The sequence below is a fragment of the Macrobrachium nipponense genome, chromosome 6 (genome assembly GCF_015104395.2).
Source record: "Macrobrachium nipponense isolate FS-2020 chromosome 6, ASM1510439v2, whole genome shotgun sequence".
Taxonomy (NCBI): domain Eukaryota; kingdom Metazoa; phylum Arthropoda; class Malacostraca; order Decapoda; family Palaemonidae; genus Macrobrachium; species Macrobrachium nipponense.
Window position 1 is genome coordinate 80,669,400 of NC_061108.1, and position 26,565 is coordinate 80,695,964.

Consider the following 26,565-nt stretch of genomic DNA (forward strand, 5'->3'; position numbering starts at 1 on the left):
CACTCCCACCAGTCTCTCCTGTAATTCACGAGACTCCTGGGAGACAGGTTCAGCGTTCGGAGTATGAGAACCCACCGACTCCCGAACGCCCATTGGCGCCACAGTTTGCCTGCACGCCAGAGCAGCCTTTGGTGCCCGGAACTTCCGCAGCGACACTAGAGCAACCTATGGCTCCTGAGTGTCCATTGACGCCCAGGAATACAGTTGCGACTGAGTGTCCATTAGCGCCCAAATGTCCACTAGCTCCTGAGCGTCTACTATCACCTGAGAATCCACTACCGCCTGAGCGTCCAAGAGCGCTCACTAGCGCCTGAGCATCCGCTACCGCCCGAGCATCCATAAGTATACATGCAACCAAGTGCACAGAGGGACCAGTGTGAAGCACTCAGACAGTCTATGTCATCAATTTCAGCTTCAGGCTTACCGACAGGACCTCAGGTGATGGCTGCCCCCCATCCTTCTCTGTCAGCCATCCAGAATAAGTTAGACATTTTGGGCTTTATTCAATCTGCGTCGCCCCCGATCGAACCTATAGAGACTTTATCACCTATTTCTTCAGCCAAAGAAGAAGAGAAAGAAGGAGAGGAGGATAAAGTCTTCTCTCACTACCTACAAAGCCTTGCTTTTTTACTTTGTAGAATATTTTTCGGATTCGTTCTCGCCAGTGACTCCCACGTCGCCAGTGTCTTCTTACACGAGAGACAACCAGGAAGACTCCAGGAAATTACCCAAGGTTGTGCTGTCCTTTTTGGCTCGAAAAGCGTTGAAGGAAATTAACCTTTGGTTTGAGGATAAGAGGGATCAAGGCAAAGTTAACTTCAGCTTCCCTCCTCCTCGTCTTTCAACGAGGAGATATTTATGTTACGAAACCTGAGAAGCTCTCTCTTTGGGTGTGTTTGCCTCCGCCCAGGGAGACTTCTCCGTGCTTATTGACTCGGCGAGAAGATCGGCTTTCAACTCGGCCAAGATCATGTTTATAGCGTCAGAATTAGATCACTTAATTAAAAATATCTTTTATACATTCAACTTCCCTGTCAGATATATACTTAGCTATAGACTCCGTCGTCCCCGACAGAAATTCGAATTTCGCGGCACACGCTACAGGTAGGTAGGTCAGGTGATCTACCGTCCTGCCGCTGGGTGGCAGGAATAGGAACCATTACCTTCTAGAACCAGATTTTCTCTGTCGCCCGTATTGTAAACATACGTTTGCGGTACCTCCTGACTTGATTTTCGTGTTTCATCGCCATTGATCTTCTGGGCTGGCTTTTACAGGGAAGTACTGGATCTTTGGTTCGGCATACGCTTTTATTAACTTTTAGTAACTTTTTAATGAATTTAACTTCAAAAATTTTGAAGAATAGAGGACGTGTAACTACCGAAGTTTTCGGTAGACACTCACATAGTTTGCAATAAAGGGAAATATTAATAATTATTCATAATACGTTTAATAAATGTTGTAATTTGATTGAGGAATATAAACTAACTTCCTCCTTTAGGAAGTAATACAAAAGCTTATTACTAGAAACGCTTCCTTTAGAAGTTTAATAGCTCTCATACTAACGAGCAGTTAGAGTATTAATAGTACTAGTAGTTTTGTATCCTCGTCACCTTCTTACTTCACAGAACTACAAATTCATAGTGCAATTTGAAGATAAAGGAATATAGCTCGAAATGCGAGCTATTAAAAGGTAAGAAGTGATTATAGTGTTCCCCTTTGCAATAGAGGGTGCGTCTGATTGGCTCTGTCTCGCTCCAAGGCCTAGACCTCTTTCAAGCTCCCTGGCCCAGAGGAGAAGGAATGTCGAAAGCCGTACAGAGGTTATGGAGAATCCCCACCGATCAGGCGTCCCCTCGGCAGAATCTGTAGAACGTCCCAGACTGCCAAGGATAGCCATTGGAAAGGCATCCTAAATCAGTGTGTTCCCCTTATTTATTATCCGTCTTGGCGAATAAGGAGAAGGAAGATTCATCGACGTAGATTTCATGAAGATGTAAGATAATCTCGTCATGGGTATTAAAACCTCAGAAGGAAGTTTTACTTCAAATCAAGATGTCGCGTCCATTGGACTTATACAGGATAATATTGGTTCGATACGGACAGAGACTAACATAATTTAGGATCCAAACAGACGCGAGGAGCCTGCCAAAAGAAGAGGCAGGCGCCAGTTGGGCAAGAATCACCAGTTTACGGGGATCCTTTAGAGACTGAAACATCTCATGCTTTCCAATATAGAGCTGTGAAGTCACTCAGTCCCTCACAGATTAGAAGTCCTTCTCATTCAGAAAAAAAGGGGAGGGCTACGGAATAATTATCCGATAAAAGGGATCAATCTCTTTCTGATCTACTCAAATTAAAGGAAATTTCAGAAGACGACGTTGTCAACAAGGGAAGGACTGTCGAATTATAAGATTCTTACAGCACTTCTTCTTTATATATAAGAGATTCTCTGACCCAGGCTGCAAGAACGAGCCACAAAAAGGCTCCAGCCACCAGCCAGGAGCCAACCAGGCGCCAGCCAGGCTCCAGGCGCCTCCCAGGCGCCAGCCAGGAGCCAGGCGCCAGGCTCCAGGATCTCCAGCTTCTTAGTGTTTGGAGATAGAATTCACCAAGAGTCTCCTCTTTGAGATTTGTCACAAGATTAGTTGTTTCCTGACAGGGACGCAAGATGTCGCACATGCGGCCGTCGCCCGTGTCAGGATGGACTGAGATTGTGGGAAGTTTCTAGCAAGAACAAACTTCTCATGACAGGGAATATAGTGGTCGCATGAGCGACTTCATCTCTGTCATGGGGGTTTGTTTCGGAGAGACATTCTTTGCCAGATCAACCTTCACCTGACAGATATTCAAGATGTCGCACAGGCGAACGTAGCCCTTATCAGGATGGAACTGGTACTGCTTAAAAGCCCTTCACTTAGTGAAGAGAGGCTCTCTCCTCAGGTGACTCACTCTTCTCCCAACATTATGAACAAGAGATGGAAGATATATTAGACTCGGAAGTCAAGGAGGGTGCAGGTTTTTCAGATTACAAGACCTTAGCAGCCCGTTTATGGCGAGAGTTTGGCGAGTCTCGGGAGTCCTGCCAACTCTCCCTCTCCTAGTTCTTTTCTATTAACCCTCTTACGCCGAAGCCCTAAAAATCAAAACCTCTCCTGTATGCCGGCGCCGGTTTGGAGTGAGCGTGGAAGCGGAAAAAATAATTTTTTTTTTCAAAAACTCACAGCGAGCTTAGTTTTGAAGATTATGAGTTTATTTTTGGCTCATTTTTTTTTCATTGCCTGAAGTTTAGTATGCAATCATCAGAAATGAAAAATAATATCATTATCATATGTAAATAATGCGATATATGGTAGCGAAAAAAAAAACATTCATAGATAATTGTATTCAAATCACGCTGTGCAAAAAACGGTCAAAGCTAACGAGTTACTTTTTTTTTCGTTGTATTGTACACTAAATTGCAATCCTTTTGATATATAATACATAGTAAAACAATAAAAGCAACACCGGAAAAATATTATCACAAAATGATGTACGAATTCGTAACGCGCGGACATAAAAAAATGTTATTTTCAAAAATTCACCGTAATTCTAAATATTGTTCTAGAGACTTCCAATTTGTTTCAAAATTAAGACAAATGATTGAATATTACGATACTGTAAGAGTTTTAGATTAAAATTGCAGATTTCGACCATTTCAAACGAGTTAAATTTGACCGAATGTCGAAATTTTTATATATATATTTTTTTATATGCACATATTTCGGAGATGGAAAAAGCTACAACCTTCAATAATTTTTTATTGTATTTTTCATGATTTAGCGCACATTTTGATATATGAAACTCTATAAAAAGGCTAATTTGAAAAGGAGCAAATATTAGGATAATGCGAAGTACGTATTTCGGAGACTTGCGGCCGCGAATCGGCGCGCGGAGTGAAGGTAAATATATTTTTCAAAAATTCACCATAAATCACAATATTGTTTTAGAGACTTCAAATTTGTTTCAAAATTAAGAAAAATGACGGAACATTACTAGGCCGTAAGAGTTTTAGCTTACAATTGCGTTTTTCAACTATTTCGGTAGTCAAATTTGACCGAACGTGGTTTTTTTTCTATTTATCGTGATTTATATGCAAATATTTCGAAAAAAGAGAAAAGCTACAACCTTCAATCATTTTTAGTTGTATTCAACATGAAATTGCGCACATTTTCATATATAAAACTTTATGTAACAACTAATTTTAAATGGTGTAAACATTTCGACAATCGCACAAAAAAATTCTGATTTTTTCGGAAGAGTTACCGCGCGAACGTAAGGAAAATGTTTTTTTTTTTTTTTTTTCATAAATTCACCATAAATCGAAATATTGTGCTAGAGACTTCCAAGTCATTGCAAAATGAAGGTAAATGATTGAATATTACTAGAATATAAGAGTTTTAGCTTACAATTGCGTTTTTCGACCATTTCGGTAGAGTGAAAGTTGACCGAAAGTTGAAATTTTTGCACTTAACGTTATTTATATGAAAACATTTCGAAACTGATAAAAGCTACAACCATGGGTTGTTTTTTGTTGTATTGTGCATGAAATTACGCACATTTCCATATATTAAACTTTATGTAACGGCAAATTTAAAAGGGTGCAAACATTAGGACAATCGCACAAAAAAATTTATCGGAAGAGTTATCGCACGAACGTAAGGAAAAATTTTTTTCATAAATTCACCATAAATCGAAATATTGTGCTAGAGACGTCCAATTTGTTGCAAAATGAAGGCAAATGGTTGAATATTACTATAATATAAGAATTTTAGCTTACAATTGCGTTTCTCGACCATTTCTGTAGAGTCAAAGTTGACCGAAGGTTGAAATTTTTGCACTTATCGTTATTTATATGAAAATATTTCAAAACTGATAAAAGCTACAATCATGAGTATTTTTTTGTTATATTTTACATGAAATTGCGCACATTTTCATATATAATACTTCATGTAAAGGATAATTTAAAATGGTGCAAAAATTATGTCAAAGTGACGAAATAATTTCCGAGATGTGTCACTGATACTTTTTAGTGCGATAATAAAGAAATTCGCGCTTGCGCGCCTGCGTAGCGATTGTAAACAAAACAACACCTTGATCCGTGAACTCCCAGCATCCCCCAAGGCGCGTGATACAAAAGTTTTCGGCTGGTAGGCCTAGAAGTATTTTTCCGCGAATTTTTAAAAAAACTTTTTTGAGCCGACGTATGATATGTCCAATCGGCATACGGGAGACATTTTGACTCGACGTTTAATACGTCCAATCGGCGTAAGAGGGTTAAGAGGATTATAAATCATCCTCTTCTAGAGATATATGCAGCAAACCGGTTTCGGAATGAGAGCTTTGTAATTGTTTGGAATGGGACAAGACTTGTAGGAGCTCTCATTATTTGGTTAGGCTCCTTCAAGTAATAGAGGCGCATATTACGGCCTTATGTCCAAGTAATAGGAAACTGGAATGATTCTCTTAGATCCTTGCTACTCATTAGGATCTCCTTCGTCTAACACTAATTTGTCTTATTGATGAAAAGAACGAAGATAGAAAATTCCCATTCTCTCTCTGCCTCGGCGAGGAAAGAATGTAGTAGAGAATTCACCTTAAGACTACGGTATGGTCAAGTCTTATGCACATACCGAGGTTAACTACAGAATTCCTAGTATCCTTACAAAGGTTTCCTAGATTAATGCTGTTTACTACAATGTGACAGTATTATAAAGGATTCTAATATGGCAGAGCATGATATAATATAATTCTCTCATCCTTTCGAGAAACGTTATTAGAATCGGATATTGCTCAGGAGAAGATGGATGAGTCGGATGGGAAACATTCTCTTTGTGGCAGAAGTTGTTTCCCTGAATGGACTATACTACGTCTATAAAAGTTTTTTCCTACTAAGAACGGAATTAACATGTGAAAGGATGCCGGGTACCATAAAGGCACAGATGTTCTGGCACATAACCTAAAAAGAATTAGAACCGCCAGCCTGGCGCAAATTGTGCCAGAAGCGCCAGCCTGGCGCACCTCCAAGATAATTTCTCGTTTTAGCGAGTTATTAACCTAAGAGTCCAGTAGCCTCTCGGACAGCAGGCTTGGTAAAGGCAAGATTCGTTCCTGATTTCGTTACCCGTCAAATCAGAAAGGGGTCGCTTACAAGGAACGATGAAATGATTTATTTTAATCACTTAGGCCAATTCCACGACTCTCATGTCGCAAAGAGCATCGAGAATCTCTGTTTTTGCCCCGGTTCGCGTTAACAAAAGAGAACCTATTTGGAAAACAGACACGGAACGTAACGATCCTTAAGAGGTTCTATGCAAGATTTTGCACGTCCGTGAGAACCTTCTCGATTGACAATAATAACTGTTAACGATGTCTAACATTTATTGGAAAGAGTTGTGAGAACCTGTGGAAAGTCTTCTTCATAGATCTCTTCGCAAGGTAGAAGACGAACAGGCTTCCTATAGACTGCTTCCTTTTCCTCGAACCAATAGAGGTAGCAATATACGCCATCTTTAATTTAAAAATGGGAATAAACTTTAGTTTTTTTCCCTTAGTTATAAATTCTTAACAGATATTAAGATAAATGGGCGTCAAAGGAAGAGAGGATGAATGCCTCATTATGGCCTTAGAGAGGTTGGATTCACAGAGGTCACGTTCTTCTCTCAGCATGTTTCGGAAGGCTTTTCCAAGAGAGTCTGGATATTCTATCAGAATCTATTATAAATAGACCTGAAAAACCTCTCCACTCTGAGTCTGTCTGTGTGCAGACTGACCAGAAGTAAACATGAATGAGAGGATTTTTCAAGGTAAAGGACGAGAGTCATGCAAAAGGCATAGAATTGTTGCAGATCGTGCTAGATGGAATGGGGAAACTGTCCTCTTCCGATACCTCTGTGAACCACATAGCGGTCTTTCTTCCCTTTCAGGGGGAAGAATCACCTTTGTATTTTTCTGCTATCAATGAACGCAGTAAAAGGCTATACTCTGTCTCTACAAGGAGAATTAAGATCTTCAGGATCTTATACGATACCTCTATACAACAAGAGTAGGATATCATGTACAGTAGTACCTCGAGATACGAAAGGCTCTACTTACGAAAAACTCGAGATACGAAAGCCAATGCGAAAAATTTTACTGCTCTACATACGAAAAGTTTTCAAGATACGAAAGGTTGTTGCTGTAAAGTCTCGAGATTCGACCGGACCACCGAGAACAATTTTAAAACTCCCGCGCCTCCAACTGAGTAAACTCGCCACCATCCTCCCGCTCTCCCATTGGTTCCTGATGCTAGTCACCCCATAAGGTCCTGCTCTCCTATTGGTCAGCATCTACCCCTTGTGCTTTAAGTATTCTATTGGTAAAAGGATGCTGTAAATTGAAAAACTTATTCATGCAATACATTTGATAAAAAAAAAACATTAGGCAAAGATAGAATAAAGAATAGAAATTAATGGTTATTATACTGTTTGGTAGTTTCAGTAGTTGAAGAGAGATAATGAAAACTTATGGCTTACTGTGTAAAGTGATTGCTTGTCGATCGTTCGATACTCGTAAGTGCTGGATGTAAACAGACGTTTGGAAGCTTTTTTTTGTTTGTTTATTATAGTTAATGGTTACTTAATAATTATTTGAAATGAGTACATGCAATACATTTAATAAACAAATTGTGAATTAGATATCCTAAAATATAAAATAAATCAGACTGCCAACAAATACGTAATTTTTAGAATTCTTCTTCTGTTTTATTATTATGTTACGTATACGTATGTTTCATTATAGCTGTCAGTAACTTGGTATCTCCATTAGGTAAAGATAGAATAAAGAATAGAAATGAATGGTTATTATACTGTTTGGTAGTTTCATTAATTGAAGAGAGATACTAATGACAATTTATGGCTTACTGTGTGCTAGGAAAAATGATTGCTTGGCGCTCGTTCGATACTCGTAAGACGGGTAAGAGCTGAATGTAAACAATCGATTGGAAGGTTTGTTTTTTGTTTGTTAGTGTATTATAGTTAATGATTAATTAATAATTATTTGAAATGAGTACATACTGATTATTTATACATTTTATTGGCATATTCTAAGCTTTTAGCTTCTTAGGTTTACATGTCAGAATCATAGACTAGGCTACAGTAGCAACTGCTAACATAGGCTAGGCTTATTGCTAAGGGACATATGCTAAAGTCCAAATATATGCAGTAAAAATGGGGTTGAACATTACATGCAGTTGAATATTACTCAAGTATGTACAGTATTTTGCCTTTTTGGAGTCATATTTCTTCCGTCGGATCGGCGTTGTAACCCTAGAACATGTGTTTTAGGCCTGGAAATATAATTTACTGGGGTGTTTTTTGAGGGCTTGGAACGGATTAGCCATTTTACATGTTAAATGTGTTCCAAGATACGAAAAACTCATAATACGAAGGCCGCCTCGGAACGGATTAATTTCGTATCTCGAGGTACCACTGTACTTTGAATGGGATCCTATTTTGGCCCTCAGATTCCGTGTTCCGTAAAGATGGAACTGCTCCTCATCAAACTTCTTTGAGAAATTTTTATGAGGGAATTCTTTGTTTCTCTTGGTCCTAAACGACCAAGAAGACAAGTGAATTTTTGCGCATTGGAATATCGAATCTGATTCTATGGAGACTCGGCAATGGGTTCTTGCCAGCATAGTATGTCTGGCAAAAGAACTAAAACCCTCTATTCCTGACTCAACGCTTTCAGATAGAGGTTTTGTTGTCCAGGCAGGGTAATTTCGTTTTCATCTACAGAAGAAGAAATGGTTTATACGTTTGCCTAAAGAGTCTTTGGAATGCGATGAGGGCTCGAAATGCTTCCCAGAAAGTGTTCAGAGATACTGTAAAGAGCTAGAAATCAGGAGTCCTCCCAATTTCAGCTCGGAGTCTCGTTCAACTTCCAGGCTCCTTCCCTTCCTTCGGGCAAGGATAGGGAAGATTCTGCAACAAGAAACCTCATCAACATGTAAGAAGAGTTCTCGTTAGCAACGGAAGTATTCTAGAAGGATCCTCCTCAGAGGAAGACTCTTATCTCTCGTACTGTTAGATTTCCTATCGTCTACTGGATGTAGCTGACTACAATCACCACCCCTTGCCGGAGAGGCCAAAAGCTCAAAGTGGAAGAATTTCTTTTACCCTTCTCCAGTCTCCTGATAAACTATTGTGGATGTTCAGGACTTTCGGACAATGTAGCGCCAACCAGGCGTCAAATGCCAAAGCAGGCGTAAAAAACGCCAGAGGCAGACAGTCCCAAGAAACACTGTCATTGTCTGATGAGGAGAAAGAGCGGGCCTCCAACCTGGCGCAGATGCGCTAGAGGCGAATAATTCGGACAGATAAGAGTGTCCGATGTGGACATCGCCTGGCATCCTCGAGACTAACAAGCTCGAAGCTCCAGCAAAGTGGGGAGGAGTCAGCCAGGCGCCAGGCAGGCGCGAGGTGCCAGCCAGGCGCGAGGCGCCAGCCACGAGCGAGGCACCAGCCAGGAGCGAGGCGCCAGCCAGGAGCGAGGCGCCAGCCAGGCTCTAGGCTTCATCCAGAAGAGATCCATTTCAAAGGAAGCCCTGGTCTTCTTTGAAACAAGTGTGATTGCTAAAGCACTTCATGAGTAACTTGATTCCTTCAAACAGCTGAGAATTAAAAGCGCTTGAAGTGCGAGCTTTTATGAATTCTTATTCGTTCCGTAACAATATGTCGTGAAGGACATAATAGCTGTAACTTACGGGAGATGCAACTCTGTGTTGACTTCCATTTGCACGAAGGAGGTCAAGTTAACCTACAAGAGATCCTTCTCTCTTGGTTATACGTGTCTACGGATACGTTGCTGGGATAGGGAGCCGACACTGATCCTTAACTGAGTTAATTTTTATTTAACATAGTATTTTTTTTCTTTGGGTTGTTTGAAAGGAGTTTGGGGATAGCTCTTTTCAAACTAAGCACAAACCCTCGTGTTAGGATCAAGTGATCGGGATCGGTGTTGTGCTTCTTAATTATGCCACTAGGCATAGGTGTATTGTCATGTACAGTGGACCCCCTGTATTTGCGTTCTCCGGATTCGCGAACTCACACATTCGTGGATTTCTCTCAGGAACGTTTCCCTGCATTATTCACGGAAAATTCGCGCATTCGCGGTATTTTTCTATGAGAAATATCCACAAATTCCTGGTTTTTGTGATCAATTTCATCATAAAATGCACTTTTTGTGATAAAACTATTAAAAAAACCAAGTATGAAAATTTTTAGTGGTTTTTCTTAAGTTTTAACTAACGAAATTGGCTGTTTTTAGCGCTTTTATAGGGGTTCCAAACATTCGCGGATTCTAACTATTCACGGGGGGGTCTGGTACGCATCCCCCGCGAATACTGGGGGGAACACTGTAAGTGGATAAGACCCCATTGACAAATGACCATCAGATTCTGTCGAGTAAGTGGATAAGACCCCATTGACAGATCTACAAGAACTCTTAGCCATAGGTCACATCCTCGCTGAGGCTCTTGAGACGAAGCAGACTACTAGCAACTAGCAATAGCTAGGAAGTCGACCCTTCGTCTAAACACATAGGAACCAAGGTTTTATTTATTTATTACCTACAACGTATGTTGTTTACCTGTCTAATCAGTAAATAGCTGTCTCTTACCCACCACCGATGGGTGCTAATCAGCTAAGTATATATCTGACAGGGAAGTTGAATGTATAAAAATGTTATTGTCATGATACAATAAAGTTTTATGCATACTACTTACCTGGCAGATATATACGATAAATGGCCCATCCAGCCTCCCCGCAGGAGACAGGTGGAAGAGAAAATCTGGTTCTAGAAGGTAATGGTTCCTATTCCTGCCACCCAGCGGCAGGACGGTAGATCACCTGACCTACCTACCTGTAGCATGTGCCGCGAAATTCGAATTTCTGTCGGGGACGACGGAGTTTATAGCTGAGTACAGGCGGTCCCCGGGTTACGACGGTTCCGGCTTACGACGTTCCGAGGTTACGACGCTTTTTCTTAAATATTCAATGGAAAAATCCGTCCTGGGTTACGACGCTTGTTCCGAGGTTACGACGCTGACGCTTCCGACGCTCCGAGTTAACGACGCTTTTAAAAAACTCATACTATGATAAAAATCCTTTATAGTTTAGCACAGTATATTAATAAAAATAAGTTTCTGGTTAGATTACAACAAAAATTTTGAGGTTATGATGATTTTCGACACTTTTTATGTCGTATTTTTCTATGATTTTTAGTGACGCCTCATATGCGGAACTAGTTTCCGAGCGAATGAATACATACTAGCTTGCAGTGGCAAAGTTTACATAAAACTGTCCAAAAGCACAAATAATGAAAAAAATCATTGCTTGTTTCCAGTAATAATAACAAAACGAAGTTTCTGGTTAGATTACAACGAGAGAGAGAGAGAGAGCGAGAGAGAGAGAGAGAGACGAGATGAGATCGATGAGAGAGAATCGAGAGAGTGGAGAAGAGAGAGAGAGAGAGAGAGAGAGAGAGAGAGAGAGAGAGAGAGAGAGAGAGAGAGCCGACCCGAGAGAGAGAGAGAGAGAGAGAGAGAGAGAGAGAGAGAGGAGAGAGAGATGAGAGAGAGGTGTCTTCCGACGCTCCGAGTTAAGGACAGAGAAGTGTTTGTTTCGTTAAACGGCCTCTGACTCATGCCAGTAAATGTTTTGTTGATACTAATAATATAAGCCTATTTAAAGATACGTTTACTTTAATTAGTCTATATGATACGTAAATAGTAATCAACTGTTCTTGTAGCCCTCAAGATTTGGCAAAATCGAAGTATCCAAAGAGAGACATTATCCAGTACACTGGAACCTTGACATACGAATTTAATTTGTTCCGTTACCATCGTCGTATATCAAAACAGTTGTATCTCAAAGCATTTTTTCCCATTTAAAATAATGTAATATGTATTAATCCGTTCTAGCGGTATGAAACCACACCTAAACACAGCTAAATTACATATAATATACACAATTTATACACAAATAAACGAGTAATAACACACATAATGATAAAATAACAGCAATGTGATAAATGATAATAAATGTTAATAAAATCAATTAAAAAAAAGAAAGGAATTTTACTTAACACAACGAAAGATGACGTGAGGCCAGCAGGGGGATGAGGTATGGAAGGGTGGCAGGGAACGATTTGTTCTCTTTTTATTTACGTATGTACACTAATAACTACGTAATAAACACAAATGAAATAACATTGCTAAACTAATTTTTATTTTTTTTATTTTAATCAGTTTGTAGTTTAGAAATAATGGTGATGCCTTTGGAAGGTTTTATGCTTTGCTATAATTTCATGTTTTGCTTCCATCGAAATCATTTTCTGGGTTTTTTCTTATCACCTGCTTTGTCTTTAGCTTTGAGACCCATGGTTAATAATAAAATAGACAAAATAACACGAAAAATAGGCGCAAATACAACTAACTAAACAACGACGTGTTAACATGCAGCACCAACAAACAAACAGACTGAACGCCATTCATCGGTCGCCTATACAACTAACACTCATCGCAAAATCGTATCTCAAATATTTCGTTGTATATCAAAGCTTATATTTTCGCAAATTTTCTGTTGTATCTCAAAACATTCGTATATAAGGGCAATCATATGTCAAAGTTCCAGTGTAATTTGATCAGAGAGAGAGAGAGAGAGAGAGAGAGAGAGAGAGAGAGAGAGAGAGAGAGAGAGAGAGAGAGAGAGAGAGAGAGAGCAATGGTCACCGTCTCGGGGATTGACGTAACATTTATTTTCTGAACAGATAGGACAGAGAAGTGTTCGTTTCATTAAACGGCCTCTGACTCAAGCAGGAAATGTTTTGTTGATACTAATATATAAGCCTATTTAAAGATACGTTTACTTTAATTAGTCTATATGATACGTCAATAGTAATCAGCTGTTCTTGTAGCCCTCAAGATTTGGCAAAATCACTCCAGGTTGTACATAAAACTTCAAGAATGTAGTGTCACCAGAGGATTACAATAGTTTTTACCTTCAAGAACCAACATTCTTTTATGAAAATAACTCCAGGTTGTACATAAAACTACAGGAAACAACATGTAGTGTAACCAAATGATTACAAGTAAGGTTTTTATAACTTTTTATTAGTTTAAGACATATTTCCAAGCGTCGTTCCGGCTTACGACGATTTTCGGCTTACGACGCATCTCAAGAACGGAACCCCCGTCGTAACCCGGGGACTGCCTGTATATATCTGCCAGGTAAGTATGTATAAAACTTTATTGTATCATGACAATAACATTTTAGGGTATTTGAAGTGTTTGGACTGGACAGTAGGAACCTTGGGACATGAACTCAAGAGTTATTCCATGTTGAATGAGTAAGCCTTTGCAGACATTTCGGGAGTGATCTCCTGTTTAGATAAGGGGATTAGAGATGGATCCGCGGAACTAGCCTCTCTCTTCATGTTAGGCATCCTAAAGAAGAGAGAACTGTGGTGTTCTTTTACATCTAAGGGAGTATCTCGTGCTCAAAAGTCTGCCTTACATTCACCCTTGGATAAGAAGCACCTGTTTCCAGAGGAGACAGTAGTGCTAGTTGCCTCCGAATTGCAGAAGAAAGCAACACAGGATCTTCTCTCGCAATCCACTAAACGTACTAGAGAAAATATTCCTAATGTATGCCCCTCGCCAGCCAGCTGAGGACAACCCTTTCGGGGCAGGGGATTCGGTAGATTTTTACCAAGATCAAGGGGTAGAGCACGTTTCACCTTTAAATCTATTAAAAAAATCCTCAACCAACCCCTCGACCAAGAAGTAGTGTATCAGTCCTTTGTACTACAGTAGGAGCGAGACTCCATCAATTTTGGGAAGAATGGGAAGGAAAAGGGGCGGAACCTTGGATCGTAAAGATTTTAAGAGACGAATACGATATTCCGTTCAAGAGAAAGCTACTGTTATCCGGCTCTCCGATAGCTTTGACAGCTTACTCAGAACATTCAAAGAAATTCATCACCCTTTCGGAAGAGGTTTCGTCCCTCTTGCAAAAGAAAGCAATAGAGTTAGTAGAAGAGCCACTAACCCCAGGTTTTTACAATCATCTGTTCGTTGTCCCCAAGTCATTGGGGGCGATGGAGACCTGTATTGGACGTAAGCACTCTGAACCAATATGTGCAGAAGACAAAGTTCAAGATGGAGACGAATCAGTCTGTTCTTTCATCAATCCGTCAAGGGAATTGGATGATCTCCATCGATTTTGAGGACATATTTTCACATTCCAATACACCAAAACTCAGAGAGGTTTCTGCGTTTTGTCTTCAGGAACAAAATACAGTGGTACCTCGAGATACGAAAGGCTTAACTTACGAAAAACTCGAGATACGAAAGCTGACACGAAAATTTTTACTGCTCTACATACGAAAAGTTTTCAAGATACGAAAGGTTTCTGAAATTCCGAGATTTGCCCGATAACAATTTTGAAACTCGCGCCGTGCGCCGCAATCTTAGTTCTAGTAGACTCGCCACCATCCTCCTGCTCTCCCATTGGTTCCTGATGCTAGCCAAGCCATGAGATCCTTCTCTCCTATTGGACAGCATCCCTCCTATCATGCATCTTACGTGGCGGCGTGCCTTCACTCGGCCACTTACCCAAAGCTTTATCGTACGCATGCGGCATTTGTTCGGTCCAACGATTTCGTTTAGTATCATAAATTCGTTAGTGATTTCGTTGTGCTACTTTATCGTGTTGTGAGAACCTAATTAGTATACGTACTACATACGTAACTTAATTACGTGCAGTACATATTAGCCATGGGTCCCAAGAAAGTTGCTGAAGTTCACAGAAAGAAGAGAATGCTTTTTATGGAGACAAAAATGGAGATAATCGTAGATTCGTCTCGATCAGAGAAAGCTGCAATGGAAGCGTCGATCCGTAATTTGCAAAGGCAATAACGAGAAATGGAAGGTAAGAGTGAAGTGTGCAGTGAAGTGTACAGTGTCCCCAGTGTAGTGGAGGGGGCGTCTGACCGACTCCGCATTGCTCCTAGGCCTAGACCTCTTTCAGACTCCCATGACCAAGGGAGGAGGAATGTCGAAAGCCGCAAGGGGGATGTAGAGTATTCCCAATGGTCAAGCGTCCCTTCGGCAGGTCCTGTAGACTCGTCCCAGGCTGCCTTGGACAGCTATAGACAAAGCGTCCTTAGGAAGTGTTTTTCCGACTTGGATTCTTCTTCTCCAAGACGCGGATGGAGCTCCGCTTCTAAGTCGCGCCCTCTGAAGAGAACCTGGAAGGCTCCTGCAGGAGACGCATTAGACTCCAGCCCAGAGCCTTTTCCGGAGTATTCTCCCGCTCAGAAGAAGAGAGCGATGAAGTCTCCTGTTTCTTCTCCGGAAGGAATTCGCTCTTCTACCAAGAAGTTTTTGGTAGGACTGCAGGAGCAGTTATCCTCGTTAGTAGGCTCGCTGTCTAAGGAGCCTTCTCGCAGGAAGGACGTCTCTCTTCCAGTAAAGAGCTCTCTTAAGAGACGGTCATCAAGTCGGCGTTCGGACTCTGGTAGGCGTCTCTCTCCTGGAAGGCGCTACTCTCCAACAAGATCGTTGCTAAACGCTTCTCCTTGTCGAGAACGATCTACTACTCCTACCAGAAGAGCTTCTTCTAGTAGGATCCCGCATTCGTCTAGACACCTGAATAAGGGCACAAGCCCCTCTCCTGACAGGAGCCAGGATCGTCGATCCTTACGTAGGAGTAGAGAACGTTCTTCTCCTTATAGGCGTTCTCAGAGAGATAGAAGCGCCTCTCCTTGCTATCTTAAGGAACAGGATAGTCTCCGCTCTTCCCGGGGACGCAGAGAGAGAGATGAAGAAATCTCTCCCCCCAGACGTTCTCGGAGAGATTTTAGCGCCTCTCCTAGTAGGCGCCATCGTGATGTAAGACAGTATTCGCCAACCAGGCGATTTACTCTTTCCAGGCGCCCAGGACAGGACGCTAGCGCCTCTCCACGCAGACGCCAGGAGCCTGAGAAGAGCATGATTGGTTCTGTACGCCCTACTCCTGTTAGGCTCTCCTTAGGAGTTACGAGTTTTCCTTCTCGCAAGAGTCTTCGAAAGGAAGTAAACCCCTCTCCTGGCAGGAGCCAGGATGAGAGCAGACGCTTTTCTACCCCAAGGCGCGTAGCGCCTGATAGACGCCACCGACGTGACGCTAGTGCCTCTCCTCACAGGCGCCAAGAGCCTGGAAAGAGCCTGTTACGGGATTTTCGCCCTACTCCTGATAGAGTTTCCTGTAAAGATGCGAGGTCTTCCCCTCTCAGACAGCAAGAGCCTTTGAGAAGAAGCAGGCATTCTTTTTCTGCTAGGCCCCTTCCAGTAGAAACTGTTTCTTCCGGCAATAGGATCGCTTCGGGAAGTGGTCTTCCTTCCTCTACCAAGCTTCCTTCGAAGGAGAAGAGCACTTCTTCTAGGACTCCTTCTCCAAAGAGGCATTCTTCTCCTAATGCTACCTTTGAAGAGGTATCTGAGGAGGAAGTTCCTATAGATGCGGGTGTCTCAGATTACAAGAGACTGGCAGCCCTGCTTCTTCAAGAGTTCGGGGACTCTCTTCGTCCTGCAGATGCTCCTTCGCCGGGATCACTGCTTTCAAGCACTAAGCTTTCCAAGTCGTCTTCGTTCGTGAAAATGAATCCGACTCTTTCAATGAAGAAAGCCATCTAGAGCTTGGAGAACTGGCTCCTCTCTAAGAAAGAAGCGGGCAAGACTGTTTTTTCCTGCCCTCCTTCGAAGTTGGCAGGTAAGCCAGGTGTCTGGTATGACACGAAAGAACCAATGGGATTGGGCCTTCCTTCAGCAGATGCTGATTTTTCATCACTGGTGGATTCGTCTAGAAGACGCTCTCTTCTTTCGGCAAAGGCTTCATGGGGAATGTGCGAAATGGACCATTTACTTAACCCCTTACAAGATTAACCCGAGATATATCGTTATCAGTGTGCTAAAAATTTTGGACTTACCACGAGATATCTCGTTGAAAAGTTAAACATGAATATTGGGCTAATACGAGATTTCTCGTGGCTCAGTATTGTTACAGCAGGCTTCTCCGAGATATCTCGTCCTATATCATACGTTTGGCAGTGGTATTTGCTGCTGGAAGTCGTGAGTTACCAACGATAATTTTCTGTATTTTTTCGTGCAGACGACGCATCATTAGTAGCACTTCAGCTGCCATCTTTGACCTTTGTTTTTTTTGTTTTTTGCGTATTTTTGCCTAATTAGGTAAGTTTGGTTGCATTATTTGTCATCTTAGACTGATTATATGTTATATTATTGATTCATCGTGTTGCTGTTGTGTCTTGTTAGCTAACCCCACGAGTATTTTGTGGTATATAGAGTAACCGGTGATCTTGAGAGGTTGTTCGTTCGTTTGTACGTATTTTGTATCGTATTTTCGCCAGTTCTAAGTAAATTTGGTTGTTTATTTGTCATCTAAGACTGTTTATATGTTATATTATTGACTTATTATGATGATTTCGTGTCGTTTGTTTGTCTCTTGACCATTTTGTGATACGTCAAGTATAATTTTTTCCAAGGATTTTTTTTTTTCCTTTTTTTACGATGAGTACGCACTATTTTACTAGCTCTCCAGTGGTGACTTTTAAAATCTTCTGTATTTCTTCATTTTCACGTTTTAGGTAAGTTTCATTGTTCTTTTTTTTTATTTTAGACTGTTTATATGATATATTGTCGAGTAATTTGTTAGTATGTTCACTATTTATTTATTATTCTAGCCTTTTATTTATTTTTTATTTTAGCCCAGTTATGGCAAATTACCATGACAACAGTGATACTGAGGAATCATTTACAGAGCTTGAAAGTTCTGGCTCAGAAGGCGACGATTCAAGCTTGGATGATTCCAGTGACGATGACAGCGATACCAATACAGATACAGATACAGTAATGGATGAAACACAATGGAGGAGAGTCGCAGATTCTACTGCCCCTCCACCCCCTCGATTTCCATTCACAGGGACAACAGGTCTCAATATCCCAGGGAATATTGAAAGTATGTCGCCTTTAGATTTTTTCCATGCATTTTTTGATGATGAACTGATTGAACTTATTTGCCCTGAAACCAATAGATTTGCTGAGCAATGCAATGCAGACCCAAATACGTGGCATCCTGTAACTCCACCTGAACTCAGAGTTTTCTTAGCACTAAATACTTTGAAAGGAATTGTGAAGAAGTCTGAAGAATCCTTGTATTGGTCTAAAAATCCACTTCTTAGAACCCCAATTTTTGCTGAAACTATGCCTTTCAAAAGATACAAGAAAATCAGGCAGTACCTGCATTTTTCTGATAATGAAGCATACGATGCAAATTCGCATCCTAATCCCAAACTGAATAAGATATATCCTATTTATGTGCACTTAGAAAATAAATTTAGAACTGTCTACACCCCACAAAGAGATATTTCAATTGATGAGAGTCTCTTGCTATATAAAGGAAGATTGGGATGGGTACAATATATCCCATTGAAGAGATCAAGATTCGGCATAAAGTTCTTTATGTTATGTGAAGCGAGTACAGGATATGTGTGGAGTTTTTTTATTTATGTAGGTAAAGGAACACAATTCGACCAGGATTTCAATGAATTGCCTAAATCCTTACAGGTTGTAATGACTTTACTGAAACCTCTTTTGAATAAAGGCTATTGCCTTACAATAGACAATTATTACACCAGTCCTTAGTTAGTGGATATTCTAGTAAAATGTAGAACAGATTGCTATGGCACTGTTAGAATAAATCGAAAAGACCTGCCAGTTTCATTGAAAACTGAAAAGTTGAAGAAGGGGAAAATGTCTGCTTATCGTAGAGGTAAAGTTATGGCCATGAGATGGAAGGATAAAAAAGATGTTGTTCTACTCTCCACAGTTCACAATAGTGATGAAGTTGAAGTTGCGAGTAGGAGAGGTACGAAAAAGAAGCCCAAAGTTGTAGTAGACTATAACCACACAATGGGTGGTGTGGATAAGTTGGATCAAAACTTGGCAAATTATCCTGTTCCCAGGAAAAGAACAAAAAAATATTACAAAAAAGTTTTCTTCCATCATCTAGATCTAGCCCTTTGGAATGCATATCAGTGTTTCAAAATGAGTAATGAAAATTGCTGTTCATCTCTCAAATTCAGGTTGGAAATAATTGATTCAACTCTGAAGAAGTATCATGCTGAAATCCCTCAAACAAGACCAGGTAGACCATCTATTTCAGTGAATCCTACCCGCTATTCAGGAAGGCATTTTCCAATTGACATTCCTCCTACACCCAAAAAGAAATTTCCTACAAGGCAATGTGTTGTTTGCTCTAAGAAAAGGGATAATAATGGAAAACCGATCAGACGAGAGTCTCGCTACATGTGTGAGATATGTGAAGTTAGTCTGTGTATAACCCCCTGCTTCAAATCATACATTACAAAATGATTGGGAAATACGCTGGTTTATGTGAAGTGATTTTTTTTTTTTTTTTTTTTTTTTTTTTTTTTTTTTTTTTTTACCCAAATGAAGAGAAATATATGATTTTGTTTATTCTAATGGTGAATTTTTTTTTATTCAAATGAAATGAAAAAATACTTTTATCAAAATGAAGTGGAAAAATAAAAAGTTATCAAGCATCAATATGATTTTTATTCAATTCCTATTATCAAAATTACTAAAACAAAGCATACGAGATATCTCGTGATAGAATAAAATGATTATAATTTATACGAGATAACTCGTTATTGGCCATAAAAAGGTCTCAAGTGGAGTTTCTAAAAATTACAATTTTACATAAAATAATCACAATTTTCTGTTGAAATCAAATTAGAATAGAGTCTAAACAAGTTATATTTTAATTTAATTCAATAAAACAATTAGATTCTTTTTGAAACATTATGTTGAAAAAATAAGTCTTTTAAGGGGTTAAGGGTCTATTTCGCACACTTGAGGTCTTTAATTTTATGGATTGGCCCTTGGGAGCCCTGGCCAAGAGAGCACAGGATCCAGACTTTGTTTCTATGGAAGTGTTAACGAGTGTCCTTTCTTGTCTTGATAAGGCCTTGATGGATGGATCTACGGAACTGGCTTCTCTCTTTGGATCTGCAGTCCTTAAAAAGATATCTGTCTACAGTTCCTTTTTGGCAAAATCGGTGTCTCCTCTACAGAGAGCCTCCTTGCTTTATTCGCCCCTGTCTAGTCACCTGTTTCCACAAGAGACAGTGAGAGACATATCTAAGTCTTTATCAGAAAAGGCAACTCAAGATCTTCTTGCACAGTCGGCGAAAAGACTGAAACCGGCAGTCCCTTTAACTAAAAGAGAGAAGCCTGCTTTTCAGCAGCCCTTTCGAGGGAGAACGACAGCTAGACTCTCTCTTAGGAGTAGGAGACCGGTTAAGAGAGGAAGATCAGCACGCAAGCCCTTCCCTAAACCGCAATGAGAAAGTAGTCCTCCAGACTACAGTAGGATCCAGACTGCTGAAGTTTGCGAAAGTCTGGGCTTAGAGAGGGGCGGACAACTGGTCCCTCTCTATCCTCGAGAGAGGATACCTTATCCCCTTCAGGGAGAAACCTCCCTTAACAACAACTCCAAGGGAGTTAACAGCAAGATATCGAGATTCTTTAAGAAACCAGGCCCTGCTACAACTAGTAGAAGAAATGATGGACAAAGAGGCGATAGAAAGGGTTCAAGACCTGCAATCTCCAGGGTTTTACAACTGTCTTTTTCTTGTACCAAAAGCCTCAGGGGAGTGGAGGCCAGTCGTGGACGTAAGTGCCCTGAATTGCTTCATTGTCAAGACGAAGTTCACGATGGAGACTACATCCTCCGTTCTTGCAGCTCTTCGTCCAGGGGATTGGATGGTGTCCCTGGACCTTCAGGATGCCTATTTTTATGTGCCTATCCATCCCTCGTCCAGGAGGTACCTAAGATTCATGGTACAGGGCAAAGTTTTTCAATTTCGAGCCCTATGCTTCGGTCTTGCCACGGCCCCTCAAGTGTTCACGGGTCTTATGAGGAATGTCCCTCATTGGCTACATATTGAAGGAGTAAGAATCTCATTGTATCTCGACGATTGGCTGATCCGTGCCCAATCAAAGGATCGATGTCTGGAGGACTTGAAATTAACACTGGACCTAGTTCAGTCCCTAGGACTGTTATTAAACCTCGGGAAGTCTCAGATGAATCCCCAGCAAAGCATTGTCTATCTGGGGATTCTGATGGATTCTCGGGGTTTTCATGTGTATCCATCAAAGGAACGACAGGAGAGATGTTTACAGAAAGTGACGACCTTCCTAGAGAAAGAACAATGTTCCGCGAGGGACTGGATGAGTCTTCTGTGGACCCTTTCCTCATTGGAACAGTTCGTTTCTCTAGGGAGGCTACACTTAAGACCCCTACAATTCTACCTCAGGGAGAAATGGGATCAAAAGCACCAAGAGCTTTCGGACTCCTTTCAGCTCTCAAAGAGCATAAAGGAGGACCTCAGTTGGTGGTTAGAGCCAAACAGATTAAATCAAGGGCTCTCCCTTCAGTTGTCGAGCCCTCGCCTAGTGTTATTTACAGACGCCTCGGAAAAAGGATGGGGAGCGACTCTAGGCTCAAGAGAAGTGTCAGGCACCCGGAGTGGGGAACAGGTGTCCTGGCATATCAACAAGAAGGAACTAGCAGCAGTCCATCTAGCTCTCGTTCGCTTCGAACCTCAAGTCTTGGGTGCCGTGTTGCAAGTGAACACGGACAACATGACAGCTCTAGCCTATATAAGGAAACAGGGAGGGACTCACTCCTTCTCCCTTTTCGAGAAAGCAAAGGAGCTTCTTCTTTGGACCGAGGAACGGCGAATAACTCTCCTAACCAGGTTCATCCAAGGGGAAAAGAACGTAAGAGCAGATCTTCTGAGCAGAAGAGATCAGGTCCTTTCCATGGAATGGACTCTGCATTCAGAAGTGTGCAACGAGATTTGGGACCTCTGGGGGAGACCCAATATCGACCTGTTCGCAACGAATTGGAATGCAAGGTTGGAGAACTACTGCTCTCCGATATCAGATCCAAAGGCAGTTGCAGTGGACGGTCTCCTGGATTGGAAGGGGATCAACGGGTACGCTTTTCCTCCTTTCAAGATAATAGGAGAAGTGGTAAGGAAGTTCGTCTCGGCGGAGGGAGCAAAACTGACCCTCATCGCCCCATTCTGGCCAGCCCAAGATTGGTACACAGAGGTACTGGAATGGATGATAGATTTCCCAAGGTCCCTTCCACTGCGGAAGGATCTTCTCAGACATCTCCACTTCCACAGATACCACAAAAACCTCTCCGCTCTCAGTCTGACTGCCTTCAGACTGTCGAAGGACTCGTCAGAGCGAGGGGGTTTTCACGCAAGGCTGCAAAGGCAATTGCTAGAGCCAGAAGACCTTCAACTCTTCGTGTGTACCAGTCGAAGTGGGAGGTGTTCCGAAGATGGGCCAGGGACCAGAGAGTATCCTCTTCCAGTACCTCTGTAATGGAAATAGCTGATTTTCTCCTTTATTTGAGGGAGAAATGCAATCTGGCCGTTACCACAATAAAGGGATATAAAAGCATGCTCTCCTCTGTTTTTAGACATAGAGGCCTTAATATCTCGGAGGACAAGGATCTGCATGACTTGATAAGGTCCTTTGAAACCTCGAAGTCCAAGACTATAAGACCACCTAGTTGGAACCTGGATGTGGTTCTTAGATATTTAATGTCCGAGAAATTCGAACCTCCTCAAAATTCCTCATTCAGAGACTTGACTAGAAAGTCTCTCTTTCTCTTTGCACTAGCCTCTGCTAAGAGAGTTAGTGAGCTTCAGGCTTTAGAAGGAACTGTGGGCTTTAAGGAAGATTCTGCAGTATGCTCCTTTAATCCCCTGTTCTTAGCAAAGAACGAAAATCCTTCTAAACCATGGCCAAGGACTTTTGAGATTAAGGGACTGTCCTCTTTGGTAGGAGAGACTTAGAGAGGGACATTGTTGCCCATCAGGATCCTCAAGTTCTACCTAGAGATGAAGAAGCTACTTGGTGGAAATGTGGATAGCCTTTGGTGTTCCGTAAGATATCCTAAGAGGATGATTTCTAAGAATGCTCAAGCGTTTTGTATTAAAGACGTTATCAAAGAAGCGCATGCTTCCTGTGAAGAGGAACATTTAAGGCTTCTAAGAGTCAAAGCACATGAGGTCAGAGCTGTAGCTACCTCTTTAGCGTATCATAGGAATATGTCTATACAGACTCTTGTCGAATCCACCTACTGGAGGTGCAATTCGGTTTTTGCATCAAATTACTTAAGAGACGTGCGAGTCACTTATGATAAGTGCTTCTCTCTCGGACCGTTCGTGTCTGCAGATTCGTTGCTGGGGCAAGGAGCTGAACCTAATCTTTATAGTTAGTTAAGTTAGTAATTTTAAACGTTTTTTTGGTGTTGTGTTTTATGGTCGATTGGAAGGGGTTTTGGGAATGCTCCTTTCAAATCGTAGTGTTAACAAATGTAGTGTGGTCAGGTGGTCGGGATTGGTTTTTTGTGCTCCTTGTTAGTGGTTTAGACCTAGGCTCTGTCATGTAAGAGGGTTAGTCCCCGTTGATATGACAAAGGTGAAGGCTCTACCATGTAAGTGGGTCAGCCCCCATTGGTATGATCCAAGACAAGGCTCTGTCAAGTAAGCGGGCTTGCCCCCATTGACACGATCCAGAAGAGCTATCAGTGTCAGGTCTCATCCCCACTGAAACTCTTGAGGCAAGCAGACTCATAGACAGTAATCATGAAGTCTTCTGCCCAATAAGGTAGGAACCAAGGTTTTAAATAAGTTTATATATATGACCTACAACAGATGATGTTTCCCTGTTTTTATTGTTATTTATATTGAGTAACTATCTCTTAACCGCCACCAAGGGTGTCAATCAGCTAAGTATATATCTGCCGGGGAAGTTGCATGTACAAAAATGATATTATTAGTATACAATAAAGTTTTGTACATACTTACCCGGCAGATATATACGATGAATGGCCCACCCAACCTCCCCTCAGGAGATAGGTGTAAGAGAAAATCTGTTCGGAAGACGGGAATGGTTCCTATTCCCGCCACCCAGCGGCGGGAGAGGGTGATCACCTGACCTACCTGTAGCGTGTGCCGCGAGTTTTGAATTCTGTCGGGACGTCAGAGACATAAGCTAAGTATATATCTGCCGGGTAAGTATGTACAAAACTTTATTGTATACTAACAATATCATTTTTACTATTTCTATACAGAACAGAAGAATGAACCTCACAAATATATGTAGAAAGATAAGGGTATAATAACTTTGTGTGTATGTTTATTGAAAGTTTGGATTGATAGGAAGATATTTTACCCATAAAGTACCCAAAGTTACCACTTCAAATCACTGTACTTTTAGTGAACTTCATCTGTCATCATCCTTTAGTGCCTCATGAATTTGTTCAAGTGGTCCAGCTTTTCTTAGTTATTTATTTCCACAAGTGGGGGTTTGGCAATGCATACTTTAAGAACATGGCACCATGGATCCTACCTTTTAGTTTCCCTTGAGGGACTTTACAACTGCAAGTATATCAACCATGTTACTTATACCATTTGTATTTAAGATGATGAGGTAATGAAATTTATGCTATAGTATTTCAAGAAGTGGCTTCACTTCATTTCATCATTCATAAATGCAAGTGAGTTTATTTTTTGACAATAAGTAGACAGTTGTATGAATAGCAAATACATGTTGATGATCTGCTCCTGTTCCCTGTCAGCTATGTAAATGATCTGGCATTTAGTCCACTGATTATGGATTGAACTAGTTTGAAACTGGCAGTAAGGGAAATTTGGTGCTATTGGGAGTTTTCATCACAAGCACCTCTCAAATAATATAGTGAGAGTTGTTAATAAATGAATTTTTCTCTTTTGTGATAAATCTGAAATGAAAGCTAATCATCTTATGTACTCATCTTTCCCAAGATATGTTCATTAAAGAATACGGTCACTATCAAAACATATCATCAGTAGTTATCATATTCACCTTTGGTGTGGAAACTTTTTTTTTTTCCTCTCCCTCCAAAAAACCTATTTAGATTGAATGGCTTTTGAGTTATTGTTTTCCACTCAGTGGTGTGATGAAACCACACATATCTAGTAGAATTAGTTTGCCTTTTATGATGGAACTGTTTGTGTAGAAAATGTAAATATATTCTAATCTTCCTCATTTTTTTCAGAACCACACATTTTACTCTTCAGAAGGCCACGAACTGATATCCAGAAATCACAGTCATAGTAACTTGATCATCTTTCTGAGGTAGGTAGTACGTATTGTCATAGTAGAGTGACTACTGGGCTTGGGGAGAGGATCATATTCCTCAAACCCAAAGTTCCTTTTGTTCCTTGATATATATATCTATCTATCTATATATATATATATATATATATATATATATATATATATATATATATATATATATATATATATATATATATATATATAAATACCATACAGGTAACTTGCTGAACAATTAGACAGAAATAAGAATTAAACATAATTGGTAGTTTTCTCTTTACACTAGAAATATTAATTATATGTACGTTACATTATAATGTACATTTGTTCCGATATGGTATACAAACCCTCGGTCCTTTACAACAGGAAGGTACTTAGCGGCAGCTGAACCGGTTGTAAGCTTTCGAACAAGGGGTTCGGTAGTTAACTACTTGTCTGGCAGTTAGTGGTACGCTCGACTGCGAGGTGAGGAGTCACTTTGCTTTCGGCCGTGCTCGTGGATGGACATGCTGCTCTTTGTCTCTCTGCACGCTTCTGTCGTATGCTTTGTTTTCTTCACTGCGTGAAGACTTTCTCACTTTTTCTTTTACTTGTGTGTGTTGCAAGTACAAAGTAAGTGCGTGTCTGTTTTGGTTTTAATTTTTATTATGGAAATTACGCAACAAGAGCCGAAGTAAGCCCCCTCGACCCCCCATCAACCGTAGGCTATACCCGGGTATTGGGGGCCGTAAGTGTGGGGCTTTCCGCTCTTCTGTGGAGGTAGATCCTCATGATTCTTGTGCTCGGTGTCAAGGGCGTGAATGCTCTCGCGCCGAGACTTGTGATACTTGTATCTTTTGGTCGGAGGCGCAGTGGGAGCGCTACGGGGGGAGGAAGAAGCCGCTGAAGCCGGCTAAGGAGTCGTCAGATGACTCCCCGGCTACGCCCTTGGTCACCGATTTGTCTTCCTCCTTTCTCCCTCCGGCTCAGCTCCCTCTCCTTCGGGGGAGGTTTTTTGCTCCCTCTCCTCCCTCGATCATTCGAGCGTAGAGGAGGGGCTGAGATACCCCGACATCCAGTTGTACTCGGGGGTCCTCCATTCGCTCGGGCTTGGAACTATCCCTCCTCCTCCCCCCCCCCTCCCCCGGGCAAGGGGGACCCCCCACTAATCTACCCGGCTTTTCCTCCCTCAGACTTGCTGACCATGGGCGATGATCTCGGTAGGGCCTGGTACTCGCTG

The 26,565-nt window shown here is 41.3% G+C and overlaps 1 long non-coding RNA gene across 2 annotated transcripts in view; it reads left to right on the plus strand.

Annotated features, from left to right (window-relative positions):
- LOC135216910 (uncharacterized) overlaps window positions 1-25,367 on the plus strand; it is a 58,828-nt gene extending 33,461 nt beyond the window's left edge. For both annotated transcript variants that reach the window (XR_010314962.1, XR_010314963.1), the window contains exon 3: window positions 25,288-25,367. This is a non-coding gene — a long non-coding RNA (uncharacterized LOC135216910). The remainder of the gene's footprint in view (window positions 1-25,287) is intronic.
- Window positions 25,368-26,565: the final 1,198 nt, after the last annotated feature.